The 22411-nt window shown below is 44.0% G+C and overlaps 1 protein-coding gene across 1 annotated transcript in view; it reads left to right on the top strand.

Annotated features, from left to right (window-relative positions):
• Positions 1-556: 556 nt before the first annotated feature.
• Positions 557-22411, top strand: part of Znf462 (zinc finger protein 462) — a 154132-nt gene continuing 132277 nt past the window's right edge. Inside the window, exon 1 of the mRNA XM_008854655.3 lies at positions 557-1938. The gene's annotated coding sequence lies outside the window, so the exon portion shown is untranslated. The remainder of the gene's footprint in view (positions 1939-22411) is intronic.

Raw genomic sequence — 22411 nt, 5'->3', positions numbered from 1 at the left:
GAGCGGTCTATCTGGCCGGATTGTTGGGGCGGGGGGGAGGGGGCGAGTAGTAAAGAGGACCGTCTCGCCCCGGATCCTCAACACAGCGCCTTCACCGGATGCGCGCTCCTCAATGCAAAGGAATCCAGCAACATCCCCTTAATTCAGTCGCGGACAAAAGAAACTTTAATTAAGGTCTCTGCCCCGCGCTGCGTTTTTCTCTCTCGGCGCTGGTGATGTCCAACTACAGGATACGAGAAATAGGAATGGTACCAGCAGCCCATGCCCTTGAACTTGAGATTGTGTGTGTGTGTGTGTGTGTGTGTGTGTGTGTGTGCTCCTCATCACCCACCCTACGTCAAACTTAAGCCTCGGGAGATATTGGACCTGGTGAGAGGCGGGGTGGAAACCCAGTTCTTCACAAAAGAGATGGTTCAGAACGATTTTGGGGAAAATTACACTAAATAAAAATTCAAGGTGTGAAAGCTTCAGCTTGGCTCTCTTATCTTCAACACCCTGACACCTTATCATTAGGAGCGACGATTGTTATTTTCCAAGCCTTTAGATGATCATCCAGAAAGTGCAAACAACGCTGGGCGGGAGGGTGGAAAGTTATTTAAGTACGACCCAACCCCACTTTTTGGTGCGCCGTCAAAACATTTCACAAGTTAGGAAAAGAAAGTGGTGGCTCCGAGACTCTAGAATGTTGGGGTCCTTCTTCCCACTTTCCATGTCAGAAGACAAATGAAACACACAATGAGCCTTTATTTCGGGGGGCGAAGACTTGAAAATACGTGCCAGTCATGGGCAACTTGAGCTTTTCACTGGAGATCCTCACACCGCAAGCTGGAAAAGAATTAAAAAGCCCCACGTGGTTGATCTGGGTTTAGACTTGCAACCTTCAGTTTCCCATCTATGTTCTTTGCAAAGATTGGCTTCTAGATGGACACATGTGAGGGACCCTCTGGGGCCGCGGCTGGGCGCCTCTGGCAGGGCTGACGCTGTAAGCGGCGGGGTAGGGTCCTCACTCTGGGCTCCCACCTCGGGCCAGGGCGGCCCGGCGCCTCCGGGACGCGAGCGCGCACGCCTCGGGCTCGGCGGTCGCGCTCCTTGCACCGCCTTTTCCGCAGGTCTTTATTCATCTCATCTCTCTGTTCCCCTTCTCCTCCTCCTTTGCCTCCTTCTCCTCCTCTTCCTCCTCCTCCTCCACCATCACCACCACCTCCTCCTCCTCTTGCATCTCACTGGCCTGGCTCTGTGTTGCTCAGAGTGACAAAGACAATGTCCCAGCCTTAACTTTGCAACCACCTTGCCTCCTTCTGGGATTCAGCGCGGGAGGGGGGCGGGCGGCACCGCAGCTTCAGCATCTCCTCCAGCTTCTGAGCTTCTGTGCTCCTCCAGCTCTTGGATGATTCTTCCTATCCCCCCGCCCCCCCAGCCCTTTCCTCATTTCTTTCTTTCTTTCCCTTCCACTCTCTTGCACGTTGTTGTTATTAGAAAGGCTTCGCGCACCCCCTGGTGCTCCGGCGTTTTGTGTGGCAGGAGAAGATTGTCTTCTCTCTTTCTGTCTTGCTTTCTCTCTCCCTCTGGTTGCTCATTATTCAGAGAGAGACACAGAGGGAGGGAGGGAGAGAGAGCGCGCGCTAGGGAGAGGGAGGAGAGGAGAGAGAAGAGCAGAGAGAGGGGAGAGAGAGAGTGAGAGGAGAGGGAGGGAGGGAGAGAGGGAGAGGGGAGAGAGACGGATATCTCAGGTCATCTGCAGCTGCAGCGAGTCTGAGGAGCCGAGGAAGGCAGGGAAGATGGCGATCCTCCATTGCTGAGACCCGGCAGAAGCACATGAGACTCCCAAACAACTTCCACAACAATAACCCGAGCAGGAAGAGGAGAAAGAGAAAGAGGATAAGGAGGCGGTGGGGCTGGAGAACCCGAAGCACCTCCCGGCGCCGGGACGTTCCTTCTGTAAGTTACTGCAATTAACCACCACCGCCGGGGTGGTCTGAGTGCTCCGGGGAGGAGAGCGCCGGGCGGTGGAGGCACAAACGCGCTCATTCATTCGGCCAAGCTGGGCTGGCGGCGCGGGGAGGAGAGGAAGTCCCCTGCACCGACTGGCTGCGAGGAGAGAGAAGAAGCTAGAGAGAGAAGAGACCGAGGAGGGGGGGAGGGGGAGGAGGGAGAGCAGCAGGGGGAGGAGGAAGAGGAGGAGGAGAAGCAAGGGAGGAAGAGGAGGAGGAAGAGGAGAAGGTGGTGGTGGAGGTGGCTGTGCTTTTCCTGCTGGTTGCTCCTTCTGCCTTCTGCTTGGAGGAGGGGGGAGCCCTGTGGCTTAATTAATTTCGTGTAGTTGTGAGGAGAGAGAGGAGAGAGAGAGAGAGAGAGAGAGAGAGAGAGAGAGAGAGAGAGAGAGAGAGAGAGAGAAATGAAAGATGAGTGAGAGAAGATTGCTGGAGGCTTAGGACGGATGCTCCTAGTGTGGGGACAAGAGTAGGGACCGAACCAAGGGGGCGGAGGGCGGGAGGCCAGGAGAGACCTGAGCCCGAGCCAAAGGGAGCGAGCGAGAGGTCAGGAGGGAGCGCTCGGAGCGAGCGGCCCCCGACCTGAGTGGGTTGACCTCTTTCTTTCTCTGTCCCTCTCCTTCCTTTCCCCTCCTCTGTCTGCCTGTCCCCCGCCCGATGGCAAAGCCGTGCGGATTCCAAGGTCCTTCTCTGGCCTTTGCCCATAGATATATTCTCTCTCTCTCTCTCTCTCTCTCTCTCTCTCTCTCTCTCTCTCTCTCCGAAGTTGGGATGCGGGGTCGGGATGTGGCGAGGGGGTGGATGCTGCCGCCGCTGCTGGGGAGGAGAGACGCGACAAGCGGGGGGCAGCGGACCGGGTGGGGGCGCAGGTTGAGGGACAGCGGAGGAGCTGTCTCCAGGCTGAAGGTTCAGAAGCGTCTGGTTGGAGGAGGACAACGGTTTCTGGAGAGGAGAAGCCATTACACACGCTTGGCTTTCCTCGGAGGCTGGGAGAAAGGAAGGCAGGGGTCGGGGGGGGGGGCGTCTCACTCCTGGTGCGGTTCCCAGGGGTCTGCCCTCCTTCCAGGCACGAGGGGAAGCTGCAGCCGCCCCCCATTGGAGCAGCCCCTCTCTTTGCCTTTCTTTATCTCCCTGTCCTCCATTTGCAAGCTGTCTGCTTTGGTTCCAGTCCAGACTCCAAAACACAAAGCTCCTTCTCACGTTCATTCTCCAGGCTGTTCACCATTCCTGAAGGAACCCTGGTTTTTCTTTTCACTGTGGCATCTAACATACAAGAGAGGAAGGGAAGGAGGTTGCCTGGAGTTCCTTTTATATTTCTCCCTAACCTTAAAAAAGAAAGAAAAAAGAAAAGAAAAAAGTTTCATTTTTAAGCACGCGCTTGGGATGGAGAAAGACCAACCAGTTGGAGCTTTCTCCAGGGCTCCTGAGGGCTGTGTCTGAGTGTCTGTTGTTGGCTGTTTGGCTTGCTTTGGTTTTGTTTCTGGAGGTTGCTTGCAGGTTTGTGGAAGAAGTGACTAGTTGGGTTTGAGAGCTGGGAACTAAGTCAGGTAAGCCTTGTCATGCTGTAGCTCCATCAGAAAATGGAGGAGAGCGGGTTTCCAGGAGACAAAGCTGAGATGAAAAGTGTTTATAAAATTATAGATGTCTCCATTTTGAAGCTCTGCTGGTGATGGCTGGAGGCTTGCCTGCCTACTCCTTCTCCCTCTCCAGAGGGAGACCTTGTGGTGGTTCCTCACTTTCTGTTCATTATGCAAGGAAATGAGAGCTTTTAAGGGTTCCTCAGATTTTTCTCCCACCCAAGGAGTGCTTTCACAAGTTATTGAGACGTTTGTTTCCATTATAAAGTAAACTTTTGGTTTTTTTTTTTTTTTTTTTTTTTTTCCTCTTGGAGTGGACCTAAAGGGTTTTTGACCTCCTTTAGGAAAGGCCAGGCAAAACCTTAAACATTTCCACTGAGACCTCCTCACAACTTTAAGCTGCTCCAGGTCTCCTGAAAGTCTCCAGGAAATGTTCTTTCCTCCTCGTAAGGATGCTAGTGGCCCTAAGCTGAGATTTTTTTTCTTTTTCTTTTGAGTTCTGGGGCTTGGTTCTCATCAGTTTGATGCATTGCAAGACCTTATTGTCTGGTTTGGGTTGATTTCTACCACAAAGAATAGAATATGTTCTTTTGTGATCTCAGAGGCACTCTAAGACCGACAGACTGACCCCAGTCTCCCCAGGTTCTCTTCAGGCTGCTCCGTTTGTCTGGGAGGCCTTCTTAGTCTCTTTGTCTCCCCTTTCCCTTTCCTTCTGCTGGTTTTTTTTTTTTTTTTTTTTTTTTTTCCCTGTGTTCTCAAGTACTGTAGTCCAGAAATATCATTATATCTTCTTAACAATGTCACTATGGAAACAAATTGTGTCAGTTGAGAAAACCTTATGTCCAGGTAACTTCACCTTTTTTAATTGGAGGAATTTATTAATCTTTAGGAAGACATTTTATGAGGATGATCTGAAAAACAGGACCTAGTCCTACCCCAGTCCATACACATTGATTTGAAGCTCTTCAGAGATTAGTTCTAGAGAATGAATGTAATTGACCCAAGAACTAAATTCTGAAATGCTTCAGGAATTTATAAAAGCCAACCATGAAGATGTTGCTTTTCCATTAGGTAAGGTAGCCATCTTGAGGATGAGGGAAGATGTTGGAAGAATTTTAGATGGACTATTGGAGATGGGTGAGGAAGGCTCCACAGTGAAATGAAAACTTGGAGGAGATTCAGAACCAATTAACAGATTCTAAGGGGGCTAATTGGACCTTGTTTTCAACTAAGGAGAAATACAGAAAGGTACCAGCTTCAACAGAAATAAGGAAAACATTGGTGAGCCACTTGAATCAGCTTTTTTTCTTGCCTTGCTTTCTCATTATGTGTCAGATTTCTGTGTATAAATTTCTTTATGTCTACAGTATTTTTTGTGCATATTGAAGTGGTTTTCGATTCCAGATGTAATTATATTCTGTTGAGTAGCTGGTAGCAATGTCACTCAGTAAATGCACAAAGCTGTATATGACAACATCACATTTTTTCAAACCAAACTGTTGTGTCATTAATTGAGGGTTATTGTTCTTCTGAGGGGTGTGAAAGGAGACTGGGAAATACATGGTTCTTTAGCTGATAATTGTCCCTGGTCAATGAAGTAAAACCCTGTTTGTACAGATGAAGATGTATGGATTTCAGTGATGTGATATGCTCCTCTAAAGATATGATGTTCAGATCTTTCCTCCTTTATTAAAGACCTAAAGACCTCCAAGTGCACTTTAAAAAATCCTTACCTGGAATCAGACCTTTCTTTTTTCTTTTAAAATGTTTTCTTTTGACTGGATTACTTTGGTTCTTAAGTTATCGTGTTGTATTTAAATTTGGTCATGCATGTATGAATGCTACATGTTCAAACTTGGAAGTTCAAATGCAGTGGATAAAGAGTTATTTGGGCAAGTAATTATCAGACAATTTTGCATCTAATTAACTATGTATTTATGTAAACATAAATATGTTGATCTTGAAACAAACTTTCATGATATCTTTTTATGGTTGTTGATAGCAGGGTAGGTAATTAATTTGTTTTAGTGTGTTTGGAGAGGGAGTGATGACAAACTGCCAGTCACAACAGCAGTTTGACTCTGTTCATTTTTCACTCTGCAGCTAAATGATGTGCTGTCTTTATAGATAGTGTTAAAGTCCAGGGTTTCTGGAGGAAAAAAAAAAAAAAAAGAGATGCCCAACAGTCATTTTGGAGTTTGAGGATATATTTTAACTGTTATTTTCTAAGAGACACATCATGTCCTTTGTACTTAATCACCATGGGAAGTCACATGACATTTAAAGGCATGGGATCTTGAATTTTTCTAGATCTACACACTTGAATTGAGACAAATATTTTAGATTAACCACCACTAGAGAAATTAAAAAGAATGTCAGGTTGAGCATTCCCCTTGGCTCTCAAACTCAGAGATCCTTTTTGCTTTTGAGAAATCAGGTCCATGAGGACTGTTACTGCCATACAAGAGAAGAGATACTTACTGGATCTTCATATTCACTAATACTTCTCTTGTTGGTATCTGATCCATTGACCTCATTCCCCGAGGATCTCCTCCAGCATCCCCCACCCTGGTATTGGAGACAACTTTTTTCCTAATGTGTCTGCCGGTAGGAGGGGGAAAATTCAACTTTACTAATGGGCTTTAGAGTACTTGTGGTCAGTTTTCTTGAAAGAAGGGAATGGTAAAGTTGCCTTGGGAATGAGTCTTGTTCTATGTGTGATGGAGTTTAATAGGGTCTAGTCTGCCTTGAATTATTCCTGATGTTGAGAGTTCTTGGTTAAGGTAACCTTACCATATATTCCTTGTGGTAGGTGTGTTTCTCAAATTTGTAGTTCACTGTGTCATGCGATAGAGAATTGACAAGTCTGGGTTGAGTATTCTAAATTGATAACTAGAAAACAGAGGTACTATTTCATAACACCACAATCACAAATTAAGAAATATATAAACAACTAATTCAAATTGCAAAAGATTTGACATGAATGCATGACTGCATGTCTGAAACTCTGAAAACTACAGATATTCAAAGAAGTGGGGGTGAAGGCAAGGGCTGTAGCTCAGTGGTAGAGTGCTTACCTAGTATGAGTGGGGCTCTAGGTTCAATTCCCAGTACTGCTGAGGGTAGGGGGTGGGATGCGGAGAAAAATGGGAAGAAATATTTCTGTTGGTTTACTGATAAAATTGAGTTGCCTGGAAAAAATTGCCAATCTGGAAAAAATTGCCAGTCTGGGGGTGGGGGGGTGCAGTAACTTGTGAGATTCCCATTCTTCTGAAGTTGATGACTTTGAGAGAGACAATTATCTGGGTGTTGGTGACCTCTTAATTGATTATGAGAAAACAGAGAAGGGAGTAGATAGTGTTAGAAGAAAATTCCTCTCCTTGTGTGATACGCCAAGACATCTGGCAGATGTTACGTTGGGCCCTAAGGAATGGACAGTTTAATTTTAGCCCTAGCAAGGAAATGGGAAGTTCTAAGCTCTTTTAATAGCACATGTCTTAGTTTGGGGAAGGTTGCTTAAAATAATAAGAAAGGAAAGGAAAAGAGGCATTTAGTGGAATATGGAAGGGCTCTAGCAAGACTGAACCGAAGGTTTAGAGATGTAGACAAAAATACTATTTCCCAAGTAGATATTAACATCCAAGTCATTTAAAAAATTGACAGATATTTACCCTATAAGTGAAGACTATTAAGGAGTTATTATCCACCAGACGAAACTTCCAATTTAGAAGCTAGGTATTTTTTATGCCTTAGTGAGATGATCTATTTCAATTATCCTTCCTCCACCTTCATTTTACTGAAGAGGAAACTGGCACATAAGCATGAAGTGACTTGCATAAGGTCAGCAAGTTCAGTTGTAACAAAGCCAGGCCTAGAACGCAGGTCGGCTGACTCCAGCCCAATGCCCTTTCCACTACCTCAGCTGCATTTGATAGTTGCAGTTGTGAAACAGCTGTTCTCTCCAGGGCCCAAGCTCTCTGTGAAACCCTGCAGTTCTACACTAGTAGGACAAGGGTATGGATTTGTTGTTTGTTCACTGTAACATGTGAGGGGCTGAGATGGTGTCCTTCGTTCATAGGTCCAGAGACTCATTTCGGTGACGAACCTTTGGCCCCTGGGCTACTTGTCTGTTTTCCTCTCTTGTTCTACCATTCAGGGCTTAGCGTCCTTTTCATACGCCCTTCTTTGGAAATTTGTCTGGGTCTATTGCGACTTACAAAAGTGCCCACAATTGGACTCCGAGGATCTGTTTTGCAACATGGTACAGATTCAAATTGGCTGCTTTCAGAGATGGCATTTTGTAATATTGATGAATGGCGGGAGAGGTGAAATCCATTCTCAACAATTACTGGTGATTTTCCAGTGCTCAGTACTCATTCAAAAAAATGTGCCTTCTCTGTATCTGTTTGAAGCCCAGTTCTCTCTTGGAGACCAATGGCTATTTCCCATTTCCGCAGTAAACACGCAGCCATCATTCAGATGAGTTTCAGCCACACAAGAACCATGAAGGATGGGGCAGTACTATTGAAAGGGTGAGGTAGATTTGCATGTCTGTCTCCTTGGACAAGCAAATGTAATATGGTAAGGAAGAAAGTGATGTTTGGAAGTTTCCACAGTTTCTAAGCTTCTTCCCAACAAATACATAAATTCTTAATGTAGGAGGCAGTTTGCAGAAAGCAGCACTAGATGTGGACTTCTGGCAGAAACACAGTTAATGCTGTAAACAGTTGAACCTCAGTGTGGCACTCCTCCAAATGAGTTGACTGTCGAAAATAAAATGTTCCAGAAGAACTGGGAGAACAGGAAAGAAGTTAAAACAGCATGGTTTACATGCCAGTGTTGAAGGAAGAAGAAGGTTTGGGTTGGGGCAGGGGCATGGGACAGAGGACAATCAAACTGAACTGTCTCCTGGATTTATAAGGCCCAAGAGAAGTTTCCAAATACAAGAAAGTGAGTTTTTATGAATTTAGATGGAATCTACAGTCTATTAGGAAGCTCTTGAATTGTCTGTCCCCTTGTCTGGAGAACTGTACAGATGATAACTGAGAAGTCCATGAGAAGTGACTGGGATTTACATTTTCTGCTTGGACAGCTTATAAAATTGATCTTCCCAAGTACACTCATCTTCAACAGTTGAAGCGGCCATAGGATTTTTGGAGTCTTTGGGTGTGTGGCTCTAACACAAAGTTGATTTTGGGGGGCGGGGGGTGTTGTGTAGGTTCAGTGGTGTATAGCAGGAGACGGTGGTTGCTTCCTCGGTATCTTCAAAGCATTCTTTCTTAATTCCTAGCTGGACACATTACGTTTTGAGTTATTCTTGGAAGGAAGGTTCCTTTTCATGTCAGACCATGGGTATTTTGGTATTGATTTCTTTGCTTTCATGTGTTTGCTTGTTTGCTTCACTGCTTATTGCTTCTAGATATTAGTAAAATGCTTACCCCCAACCTCACTCAAAAGATAGAACCTGCTCATGGGGGTAAAGGGATTGGTGGGTATTTACTTGTTAAAAATAAATAATACTTTGAAGAGCAGGACTGTGTAATTCAGAAAGTTATTTGCTAGGCGGTTGAGGAACCTTTTAGTAAAACTCATGAAAGGAAACTTAGGGAAACTGCTACCAGGACCCAGCTGATCCTGATTAAATGTTTTAGGATCACTTAGTAGGAAATTAAGCATTTGCCCAAAGTAAGTAAGCAGAGACTTACCTTGGATTCAGAATGGTTGGAGCATAAAAGGAGCTGGAGGCCCAGGCAGGACAACTGTGTCAGAAGTAATTAAGCCCAGGATTTGTGGAGAGGCTTATCTGCCACAGAGCCCAGGCGGGGAAGGCCAAACTCACTCCCTAAGCCCTTGTCTGGCCAGTTGAACCAGAACACAAGCTAAGGCCCTCGAATTTTAGCTTCTTGTCTTCCCTATTCAGATGTAAGAAGGTAAAGTCAGTATTCAGTTCTCCTCATGGCTGCTGAGTGCTTCGCTCTTGAGTTTGGAAATGCCAGAGACAAGGGGGTGAAAGCTGGTTTCCTCAGAGGGAACATTCTCCCCGTTAATGCTGCAAATATGCCTATCACATTGTACTTATTACTCAGAAAATAATTGTGCAGTGGCACAATGTGGGATACTTGAAAGATGTTTGCTGCACAAAGGTTCCAATACTCACCTGCAGATTAAGAAATGGGTTTCTAAACCATCTCATTTCTGTTGCTAATGAAAAGCTTTGGAAGGCACCTGTGAATTAGAGCTCCAGCTGCTGTGATGGTAGGGGAAGTTAGGCCTTGAAAGGATACATGGATTAGCCCGTCAGAAAAGCAAACAGTAGCATCAGCACAAGTAGAAAATAGACAGGGTTGTTAAGCTAACAGAAAAGTAGGCTAAAGCACTGCTGTAATTATATGGTGAAAATTTGCTGGGAAGGAGAGAGACTACTCGGATGGGAAAGGGAAAAGAAGTGAGGCAGGGGAATAATTGACAAGTCAAAATAGAAGAGGTCTGTCTACTGGGAAGTAAGGCATTGCTCTTAAGAAAACAATGAAGCGAGCAGAGAAAGACCTTGTAATTTGGTACCTATTGCATGTGAAATATGAAGACCAGCAGCTCAGACCCACATTCTTTAGTAAGTTCCTATTGTGAAGAAATAGAATTGGACTTGGAAGACTATTTGTGTGACTTCTGGGTTACAAATGCAGCCTTTTTGATAAAGGACAGATGGAAACTTGAGGGAACTGGTTAAGTAGGGTTGGTGGATATTTTCTTGGAAAATGAACGCAGAAGAGAATAGGGCACTGTAGAAAATAGCTGCATTATTGATGGGCAGAAAATGTGATAGTCCTCTCTAAGGTTATCCATAGAGCTTCTCAACCTGCGCTCTGGCCATTAGAAGAAAGGAGAAACAAAGATGTGCTTATTTCAGAGAGGAAAGGAGTGAACGATGACCACTGCTTGGTATCCAGTTTAGGATTAAGCCGTTTGCTTGAGCCAAAGGTCAGTCACAGGCTGGATCAGTCTGCTTCCAGCATTTTAAGCTCCAACACAAGGCCATTGAGGTGCAGGATATTTAGCCATACTTATTCTTGGTTACATCATCCCTCTGTGTTTTGGCAAATTAGTCAGCAGCTGAGTAGTAATCATTCTACTCAGATGGTCATGGGTTTCATCTAGGGGACCTTCAGTTGGGGCAAAATTTGAACCCTGGATTGCGGACTAAAGCTAACCAAAGATGGACATTAGCTAGAGATCACATAAAGATTTCAGTAGAAGTACCTAACCACCATAATCTCTTCTTTTCTGTGGTTTCAACCTTAAATAGTCTCTGAAGACAGTTAATTAGTATTTAATAGCAGTAACTGGGAGGGGGATGTGTGGGGAGAGGGTTTTCAGTGGAATGTCAGAGTTCAGTTGCAAAAATGTTTCCCCTTTCTGCTGTCATTGACTATTGCCTGTCTTAATATTGAGTAAAAACAATAGAGAATAAATATGATTGCTTCATCAAAAAATTCTCCCAACTCTTGTACAGCGTGGAAATGCCGTGTACAACTTCAAACTGTTATTTCTCCCCTTGGATGGGCTCATAGGTGATATTAATAGCAGGTAATGTTTGTTTAGCATTTTGTATGAACCAGGGAATTTTCATATGGTGGAGGAGACCAAGGGTTAAGGAGGTAATTTGCCCAAAGTCATGGGCAAAGTAAGGGAGCCAAAGTTCATGTGAAAGGTGTCTGCCTCCAGAGCCCTGGCCCTCTCCTGATAGGACCTGACCCACATGCTAATAGCTTCTGTTCCTCCTGGTCTACCTCCTCCAGTAACCAAGACTATATATTAGTGCTCTGGAAGGAAATCTGCACATAATGGAAAAATATTGTCATGTATTAGTTAATAGGAGAGAGTCAGCCCATTCCAATAACTTGAGAAAGTTTTACCAAGTGCACCCTCTTTTTGTTCTGAGTTACAAAGGAGAGGATGGGGGGTTGGGGGGGAGCAAAATGAGACCATGTAGGAGACTCTTGAGGGAGTACATATTTTTAAACTGTATCAAACTCATTAAAGTACTTAAACATGTAGAGTTTTAAAAAGAGCACCTACCTCTTCTGGCAGAAAGACATGCTGTGTGACTTTTGTAAAAATAGAAAGTGTTTTACTTTTCTCTTTCTTAGGGTCCCTTTTGAAAATCTCCGTGCTCTGTATTGGCTATGGTTGCCTTAAGCCTGAGGGGGTTTTCAGAAGCTACACAGACATTTTAAGAGTTAGCTAATGGTCATTTGTGGCAAGTGGGGTCAGTTCTCTTGAAAGTGTGAGTGCTGTTACTCCCCGCCCCCTTAGTGGTCACCATGTGCTCTGCTTAGGCCATAGAGACATGATGAATGTTCTGGTCTTATTTGCCTCTCCCTGGAACATTCCAGTACAGTAAAGAAGCTGCTGTTCATAGGCCACCACAAATGCCCTGAACAGAGTCCTTAGAGAGGATAGAAGAAGTCCATCTAGCCCTAAGATATCCAAGACAGTAGCCGTTCTATAAGGCAAGCCATTGGACATTGATGGCTAAGTGAACTCCATAGTTCCAAAACAATGATTGCTGGTTCTGTTATATCTGCACTGGGCTGTGGATCTGTCCACTTGATCTCTGGTGTCCAGACAGACCCACAGCCCAAAGCTTTGTAGGAAAATAAACAAATATCCAGTTTCTAAAGTGTACTAGGGAAGGCCATTTTTGCCTCATCAGGATTATTACCTGTCAAACCTTTCAAAAAGCTTTATTTCCTTTTCTTTTTCATTTTGGCTGTGTTGGGGATTGAACTCCGGGCCTTACACTTACTAAGGGGGTAATTTTGAAGAGAGTAAAAGTGCACTATACCAAAGCATGTTATGATCTGGGCAGAATTACTAATTTAGAGGAATAGGGACTCCACTTAGCCCCAGGATAAATTATGTACCTGGTCAGCAGGGTTTAGCCTTCTAAAATATCCCTCATATCAGCCTATCCCAAAGACCAATCTTCAATCAATTTATTTCTTCAGTCTTCGTAATTCTTTGGCGAGGAGCCCACCCAGTCTTCCCTCAGGAGCTACTTTGAAGAAAGCCAGGTGAATTGGGTTAACACATCTTTGGGTGCCGCAGCAATTGGGAATAGGATGTTTGATTTGAGAGCATGTTTGACACATGGGGCAGTGTAAGAGAGAGGAGCCCTTGGGGCATGTCCCAAGGAGGTAAGTACACAAAATTTATATATGCCGACCTGGTCAAGGAATCAGCCATTACCTTGAAAAGAAAACAAATCACATTTTCAAAGACAGAGTCTATGCTTTATTGTTTTAAAAGGGGAGGGGGGTTCAGTGTGTGGATTGCATGAACCAGCATGCTTTCAAGAAAGCAGAGTTCCATCCTTCGGGTCATTGGAAGCCCAATCGGTTCCTTTCCCTCACGGCTCTGCCTCCAGTTAGTAATTTGGTGGGTATGAGAAGTGAAGAGGTGTTCAAGAACAGATGTTGGGCTGGCTCTGATATTCATCCCTGCTCCCTGGTTGACTCAGCAACCTGAGTATCTTCCCCATTCTCTTTTTGACCAGTGGCTGTAGCTTGTTAATAATGAATGAACATCACCCATAGGTCCTGAAATTAGCAAGTGTTAATGTTATATGATTATTAGGGGAAAACAAGATAATCTAGTCAGTGGGTTTAATTAGGTTGTGATTGCCCAATTGCTGCTTCGTGATAATTATATTCATAACCCCATTTCTAGACGTCAACTACAATTATCAAAATTGACCCCAGCACAGGTAAGTGTTAGTGATTTTATTTGAAGCAGCTCTGAACCGTGGGTGAATCCTGACGTTTCCAAGGTACTTCCCCCCTTTCTTTGCCTCTCGCTACCTTCCTATGATCTTTTTCTGTCCTCCGTAGAGCGACCCATAACAGTATTTTGCCCATGACCACACACACCCTGTATAACTTGTGCCAACTTCCACAGAAAAATAGATTCTAGATTTTAGATACTGCTGGCCATGGTGGCACACCTTTAATCCCAGCACTTGGGAGGCAGGTGGATATCTGTGAGTTCAAGGCCAGCCTGGTCTACATAGTGAGTTATAGGACAGCTTAAGCTACAGGGAGACCCTGTCTCAAAAAGAGCCGGGGGGGGGTGGGGGGCAGGATTTTAGGCATTGGCCAGGCGTGGTAACGCACACCTTTAATCCCTGCACTGGGGAGGCAGAAGCTTAGATAGTGAGTTCTTGGCCAGCTGAAAGAAAAATGATTTTAGGCATCAAATGTGACAAAAGAGCATAAAGGCACTAGCAGGTAAGAATCTTGAAGCCTAAAAACCCAAAACTTGGTTCGATTTTTTTCCTAGCACATCAACTTGTTCAGTAGCTTTAATATGGTTCATTTGTTTTACTATATAAGACAGAATCTTAAACCAAAAGATTGTTTGTAGGATAATGCCTATCAACATGATTATTAAGTTCTGAGGAACTGGAGGACTTTTTACAGTACTCTCATGACCTCCAAATTTATTGTCAGTATATTGGAGGTATAAAACAACATCAGACTGGGGTACAGGCTCAGCTGGTAGGCCTAGCACAAGAGGGCCTTGGGTGCTGAACCTCATCCGCACTCATAATCTGGGGATGATAGCTAGTGCCTGTAATCCCAGCATCAGGGGTGTTGAAGCTGGAGGATCAGGAATTCACGGTCATCCTCAACCCTGTAGAGAGTTTGAGGTTAGCCTGGGAATATAAGTCTGAGAGAGAGAGAGAGAGAGAGAGAGAGAGAGAGAGAGAGAGAGAATGGTATCTTTGCTTTATTGCTAGGGATATTGCTTGCTGTGTTTTCTTTTGTTTTTTTGAAACATGTTTTCATGCACCTGAAGTTGGACTCAAACTCTCTGTAGACCAGGGTGACCTTGAACTTCTGAGCTCCCTGACTCTACCTCTTGAGTGCTGGGATACTAGGTGTGTACACCCATGTCTTGTTTTGTTTACTGTTTTATCTCCAAAAGAAATAGAGATAGTGATTTCTAGGAATACAAACAACATTTATCAGAAGTGGGTAAGTCAGTGTGAAACAGAGTCATGGGCCAGATTGTCATTTGGCAGCCTTTCCCTTTGGATGTGTGATTATGTGGGAAAGCAGTGCACTTAGAAGTTGCACATTGTGGCTAGACTTCAGATGCTCTGTCTGAAGACCAACTGGCAGCTGGGCTACCACGTGTGTTTGTGGAGAGAGAGAGAGAGAGAGAGAGAGAGAGAGAGAGAGAGAGAGAGAATATGAATATGAGAATGAATCTGGCAAGATTTCTGTAACATCAGAATCGCAGATTTCTCTAGACTTGCTGGTGAAATTTCCTTCTCTCAGTGCAGGTGTCTCCATGAGACAAGTGGTATGTTGGGTTGGGTATATGGGGCTGCACAAGCTAGAATTTGTCCCTTCCTACATGTGTCACTGAACCTCTTAATGATAAAGCTTTGTAAAATTGACGTGATCATTACAAAAATATGTGTATAAGTGTCCTGGTTTATTATAGATGTTGACAAATGATTGTTTTTGTTTTTTGTTTTTTCTCACTGATGGAGAAATGAAGGTGGTAACCTACCAGGGATTTGCCACGTTCCTCTCTACTCAGCATACGGTCTTTAGCCTCCAAGTCCTTTTGAAACTGCCTGCTTTTTGCCGTCTACCTCTGCTGCTGTTGTCTATTCAGAGGGAGTTTTGGCTCCAATGTGATCTTCTGGTTGGACACCCAGCTGCAATTCCAGATATGTGTGAAAGCATTCATTTGGAGGTTTTTGTTTCCACAGAGCCTCACTTAGTAGCCTAGGCTGGCTTGGAACTCATCTCGTACCCTAGGCTGGCCTGGAACTCACGGCAGTCTTCCTGTCTCAGCCTTCTGAGTTCTGGAATTACTGGAATTACTGGCACCAGCCCCCACACCCTGCCTCAGTCGGAATTTGTTAACTGCCTGACAGTGGCATCATTTCCTCTTGGCAAAAGTGCTTTTGCTGAGTAAAGAGGCTGTCTGCCTACACTTTGCAGAGGTATTCCCTGGAGAGGTGTAGGGCACAGTTGTTTATGAATGTGAAGTTCTTTGAACTTTTTATAAGAAGTTGTTATTACTTTTTCCCATTGTGTGGTGCTATTCTGGCAAAAATGATCTGGCAGATATGAAAATGGCACTCACTGCATGGGGGAGATATTACCGCGTTGCTTCATATAAATGCTGGGCGCATCTTTGTTTCGTCACAGGGAAGGTAACTCCAAGCCAGTTTGAGCACTATCCTGGAACATTGCTTAGAATGCTTTGCATTTTTCTCTGGGCAAATGTTTAACAGCCCAGTTCTCCTTGGTCTTACTAATGTACTATAATATCATATGCTTTGAGATCGCAGCCATAAGGAAGCTAATTTTAGAGTCTCACTGGTAGATGATGTTTCAAAATGTGGGTAATGATGCACCGGTGTTGGTAGGACCCAACAGGAGTTCCCTTGTTTGCTTTGGCTATAGAACCTTCATTGGCGGCAGTAGGGTGGTAGCGGTGGGCTGGTGGTGGCTGGTGGTGGGGTATTGATGACAAAGATGAAGAACATGTAGGTGGTCCTTTGATAGAACTACACACCCAGGATTTTTCACCTTTAAAAGCATATCACCCAAGGCAGGTGTCACAGTGAATGCTTATAATCCTAGATACCTGTAATCTCAGCATTTGGGAAGTCCAGGCAGGAAGATCAGGAGTTCAAGGCCAGACTGGGCTATGTGAGACCCTGTCTAAAAAAACGAATGAATGAATGAATGAATGAATGAAGTCAGCCATGAATTTTATTTTTTTTTTATTTCTTTCTTTTTACATTTTGAAATTTTCCAAAAAGACAAGTTTTTTTTTTTTTTTTTTTGAGACAGGGTCTCCCTGTAGCCCCAGCTGGCCTGGAACTCACTATGTAGACCAGGCTGGCCTAGAACTCACAGAGATCCGCCTGCTTCTGCTTCTCGAGTGCTGGAATTACAGGCGTGCGCCACCACTCCCAGCTGTAAAAATCTTATTTTAAAAAAAATGTATAGCTGCCACTTTAAAATTGTGTTCAAAACTACGTGAGAAGAATGTGACCATGTTATTAGTGTTTAAAGTTTCCAAGAGTCTTGTAAATGAGAGCGTAAAACTTTTCTTGACATTTTTTTGTTTATTTATTTATATGTGTGTGTACACATGTGGAGGTCAGAAGACAGCTTTCTTCTGAAGGCAGTCTTCCTTTCACCATGTGGGTTTCAGGGCTTGAATTCAGGTTGTGAGACTTGGCAGCAAGCACCTGTACCTTCTGACCCATTTTACTGACCCCAGGTGATATATATATATATAATTCCATATTTCTCTTTATTTAATTCTCTTTTTTCTTTTTTTAAACTTTTACAAAAACTTTACTAAGAATTTCATACATGCATATAAGGTGTTTTGATCAAATCCATGCCCACTCCCTCCCCTCCAACTCCTCCCATATCTCCTCATCACTTTTTTCTGATAACTCCACCCCCTACTTCTCCTCCTCCTCCTCCTCCTTCTTTTTAAACGGGGCTTTTTGCTACTCTAACATGCCCCCCCTCTGAAGAGGTAACCCTAAAATCTTTTAAGGATTAGATAAGAGCTCCCAAATACTTTCCACATTTTTGGCTTTTGGAATGGAGTATGTTGCTAAGAGGCCCAAGGACATTTTGACTTTTAGCCAAGAACTGGCTACTTTTCTTTGGGGTCTTTTTACAATAACTGCTGAGCCAATTCCTACCTCCTATTCTTTTTTTCTTTTTTTTGATATTTTACTTATTTTTATTTTATGTGTATGAGTGTATTGCCTACATGTATGTGAGTGCAACTGTGTCATGAAATGCCACAGAAGTCAGAAGAGGGCTTCAGATTCCCTTGGAACTGGAGTTAAGGACGGTTCGTAGCCAACATGTGGGTAGGGTGAGGCAATTGGAGTACCCCTTCAGTGGGTCTATCTAAAAGACTCCCAAATTGCATAACTCTTATCTCTAATGGGAAAAGAAAGTCTTTGAATCATGAAGAGGAGATGTGAAGGAGAAGTAAAGGCAAGCGTACTTAGCATTACAAGTTCTAGTCAGGGAACTAGAAAAAAGTCAGAGCAGGGCAATTTTCAAATGTTCATATGAGAGTCCATTGGAATTTCTTGAGGAGGCCTTCTAAAAGCATCCCTCTATTGGGTTCTTCCTCATTTTTCTTTTGTCTTCCAAGGCTGGGCTTTAGAGTGATGGATTCAGGATTTGCTTTCAGGCATTTTGCTAGTTGTTGTAGTAGTTAGAATCAGTGTCAGTTCCGTCTCAAAGGCTTCTGGATAGGGGGAGAAAACAAATTTATCCATCATTTTAGAACAATAGCTGGTTGTCTCCCTTAGCTACAGGTGGGCACTACAGTATTGGAGACCAAGATTTGAAGTCTTACATCTGAGCAGCACTTTGTGGTTAGGAACAAAATCATTAGTGAGAAATAATTGTCTAAAAACTTTTTATATAGACTTAAGCTTAATGTCTGGGAAGCCTATTCCCTTGAACTCTTAAAGAAGTATACTGATGACTTTACTCTTTGGTTATACTTTCCTTTTGGGTGTTTAAGACCATACAGTTGACCCAAATAAATAAATTTATTTTTACACTTAAAGTCATTTGATGATCTGTTCCTCAGGGGTCACATGGGCTTGGGAAGAGCTCCTGGCTCCTTTCTTTTACCAGTTCCAGCTATATGAAGATGTTAAAGGTCCTGTTTGACCATATCTGGCTTCACTTGGAAACATGAATGAGATGTTTACTATAAGTTGACCCTCCTCTTTGTAGACTTGACACTGGTTCAAGTCCATCTCATGGGTCTCCATGTCCTCCCTGAACAAGAGGACAGGTGACAGGTGAGATACTTTTAGTTTTAGAGAGTGGAGGAAAAAAGTTTTTGACACACAGCCATGGGTATGGTAATAGTTATTACATAGAATTCCCTCATTGCTGAAGAAATTGGCAGAAATAGAGCTGAAACTCAAAATACTTACCACACCTAAAAGACTAAGAATGGAAATGTTTTCCACTTTCGTTGAGATTTTTGGTTAGGGGACATCACCTTCCTGTGTATTCCATTCATTACCTGTTATAGGATCGCTGTTTACACATGACTACCAAGAAAAACAGACGGTTTTGAAGGAAGAATTAAATTCATACCACTTACTTTCTAGCTTTGTGAACTTAGATCAAGTTCCTAATGGTTCCTAGTCATTGATTTTGTTGCTTGTTTCTTATCTTCAGAGAATTCGGTTCTCTCTGGTGAAGGCTGAGAGGCTGTATGCAAAGCACCCAGCACCCTGCTAGGTATCCAGTAAGTGGCCACTTCTGTCAGTTCATTTGCAATGATGAATTAGTGGCCACCCAGTGCCCCTGGTGCAGATGGTTTGCTCCTTGCCATTTGTCTGAGGCCTGGTTTGCATGCATTGTGGGATGATGATAGAGTTGGAAAGAGGTCTTCTTTTCCATGAGATGTGTTATGGAAGAAGTTTCATTGAAGGTAATTTGTGCCCATTCCTTTACTCATTCATGAAACATTGGTTGGGCACTTTTTGAATACCCAATCCACCTGCAGTGTGTTTAGGTGGTCAGAGCTGGGGAAATGGAATCTCCTGTCAGAGTTGTATATCAGGTCCTTTGTTTGGGTAATTGAGAGATTATGGTGGAGATGGTGTCTTCAGGCCTTTAAAACAGCCTGGAGCCTGGGGAATAGTGATTGTGGGTATTGGATTTTTTTTTCGATACATAATCTCTCTCTCTCTCTCTCTCTCTCTCTCTCTCTCTCTCTCTGTATTTACAATATAATTTAATTTACTAACCTTGTCATCAGTGCTGCTGTGGTTCCTAATCTGGCAGATCATTTAAATATTTACTCCAAACTATCTTGTTCTCTGTTGGTGTGAAGTAAAGTTTCCAGTTATTTTTAGGTCATTTTCATCTTAGCAACCCTGTTGGAGATGAACCAGACATGCCGCTGTAAACTGTCCCCACATTTGGCTAGAATTTAATAAAGTAAAGTTTAATGGTTTGGTCCCAAGAGGCAAACAGACCATCTGGTTAGCAGAAGGTTAGGTCAAGTATTGCATGGCTGCTGAGAGGACCACAGACCAGCCACCCCAACTGCCCTGGTAATGTGTCCAGTTGCTGAATGCATTAAGCATTGAAATGGTGCTCTTAGGTCTGCCAAGCCAGCAGTTCCGTTACCACCGCTGTGACGCAGGAGATAATTCAGTCGGGCAAGCGGCAGCATGGGGGTGGATCCTACAGTACAGGATGTGTAATGTCAACATGAGGGATTGGAGCTGGCAGAAGGAGAGGAAGCAGTCATTTCATGCCAGTGCAGGAAGCGTAGAGAGATCCTTTCCACCCCCTTTGCCTCTTGCCCTCTTCTGGAGCTTTCATGTTACGTGTTAAATGATTACCCTGTGTATGGTCCATGGCAAAACTTCAGCTGATTTCTTGGCCTCTTTTGGAACCTGTCAGCATAAACAGAGTAAGCCACATTCCACACACATGTAGGGTGGGCAGAGGGAAGAGTTTGCTGCACAGACTGGGAGGAGGAGAGAAGGCTTCGTGAGGCAGGATCATCTTTGTGCTTGAGATGGAATCCCATTGTATGTGCCTTTGTGCTCCGCTTTGAGACTGGCCATCCATTCAAAGGCTGCAATCATCTCTGAGCATTGTGCTGCAGCTGTAGTCCGTAAGAAGACTGAGGACTGGGTCCTGTGATTCTGCAGAAGCTTAGCAATTACATAATTGCTATGTAACTGGAGAGAGCCATCAGGACTGTCTAGTTCTCCTGGAAAGAAAGCTTCTACTATTTGAAGGGTAGATTGTTTCCCCCTGTTAAATTTGAAAGCTGATGAGCAAGTGCATCAGGCCACCAGGCTGAGACCTTGACATTCCTAAGTACACTCGGCTGGACATTTGGTGGATTGCATGGTTGTGTGAGATGGAGAGAGGGCAACTTGCTGACTCTTGGAACTGTGGATTCCTGATCTATTGAACAAGCTATTTGATTCCCTCCCTGATATCTGAGCCTGTTCTGTATGCATTTAAGGCATGAATTGTTCCAGAGCTTCCCTAGGAATGGGGCTGACAAAGTTGTCTGCAATCACTAGGAGGCCTCTCAATTTCTGCTGCCTGTTTGAAAGGATTTTTGCAGCTCTCTTGAATGAATACTTGCCTCGGATGCTCACAGTGGAAGGGCCGTAAAAGCTCCCTAAGTGCTAGCATCTTTGCAATGTCAGTGGATGGTGGGGTGCCTCCTCAGCTCAGGGGCTGCAGTGGACTGGACGGTTTGTGGGGACCTCACAGCATGGGAATGAATTCCTCCTTTCAGCTACCTGTCTCTTCCTGTTGTTGAGAAAATGTCAAGGTGGAGTTAGTTAAATGTAGGTGTGAGGGTTACATTAGACCAGTAAGAAGTCCAGGCTCCGTTTCATCTGATGTCAAACAGTCTTCTAAAATTAGCCACCTCTCCTAACCCAAGTGTGGACTTGGTGTTTGTTTATGTAAAGTAGTTCTGCATCTCAGCAATCCAGTCTTTCTGGTGTCCCTCTATAGAGCTGCTCGAAGAGAAGAGTAGTTGTTGAGGTTCATTTTTATTAATGGCGTAAGTTGAATCTTTCCTAACTGTGATCCTTCTTCATCAGCATTTCTCTGTTTAAATGCCTGTAGTCAGGATTTCGGGATAATAAAAAAAGAAAGCATTTTAGTTTCTTAGTGAGTTAGGAAGGAATGCCCAGTGGGCAAAGTGAGGATGCGGCCTTCAAAATGGCTTGGGTCCACGGATTCCGGGTCCTTTAACCTTTAAACCTCAGCTTCACTCCATACTTCTTGGGCTTAACTCTGAAGTTGATGGCTGTAAATAGTTGGAGAATTCTGATTCCAATGAAACAATGTTGGCAGATTTCCAAGGAGCAGCCTGTCTCAGCACTGAGTGGTTATTTTGTAGCAGTCTGGAGGGGTATGGGATCACTCATGGTGACCTTTCCTGCGTCATCCCAGTCAGGCCTTGACATGTTCCAGAAGATGAGTAAGGACAGGGCGATTGGCAGAAGGACCCACTGAGTTCATCTTGTTTCATATCTTAGGAACTGGTCTGACCTTGTATCATGAGTAGTGTTTGGACTCTCTGAAAAACACTTTCAAGGGTCTCTGAGATTATGTGGGGAGCAGTGTGTGCTCATGAGGGAGGCACCCTTGACTTCTTCACACAAGGGAGGCCACATAGAAGGAAACCTTTTTGCTGTCAGCATCAAGCACCCTGGGAAGACCTTGGCAGTGGTATGTATATGTAAGATCTTAGACCTCAGAGGTAGCCAGTAGCTGACTGACCTTGAGTGGATGATTCAGTGTCTGATCCTCAATTTCCTTATCTGGTAAAAGAAAATAGACTTTGTAAGGTTCTTATGGGGGAAAGAAATGAGATCATGAATATAAATCTCTACTGCAGAGCCTGACATATAGTGGGCATATAAAAAAATAGTAATTCCCTTTCCTCCCATCCTTAAATTTTTATAAAATGATAGACAGAACACTGTTAAACAGTGTCTTTCTGATTAAGAGAGAGAATGCCCTTGAGTTACCATGAAGTTTCCTTCAGGGGGCTCCTTGAAGCCTGCACTGGTGGGATTGGGAAATATTTAGCGTCTTGGCTCCGGGGCTGAGCAATACCTTTTATTCTATAGTGGCTTTTAACAGCTAGTGTGCTCCTCTGAGAAACATGACTCCAAAATCTGGAAAGGGAAGAAAAGTACCTTAACCTCTGTTTGCACTATCTTGAACATTCTGTAATAGATTATTTATTAAA

The sequence above is a fragment of the Nannospalax galili genome, unplaced genomic scaffold (genome assembly GCF_000622305.1).
Source record: "Nannospalax galili isolate Female #2095 unplaced genomic scaffold, S.galili_v1.0 scaffold666, whole genome shotgun sequence".
Classification (NCBI taxonomy): domain Eukaryota; kingdom Metazoa; phylum Chordata; class Mammalia; order Rodentia; family Spalacidae; genus Nannospalax; species Nannospalax galili.
The sequence above is the reverse complement of the archived record's forward strand: the minus strand, read 5'-3'. Positions and strand labels throughout refer to the sequence as shown.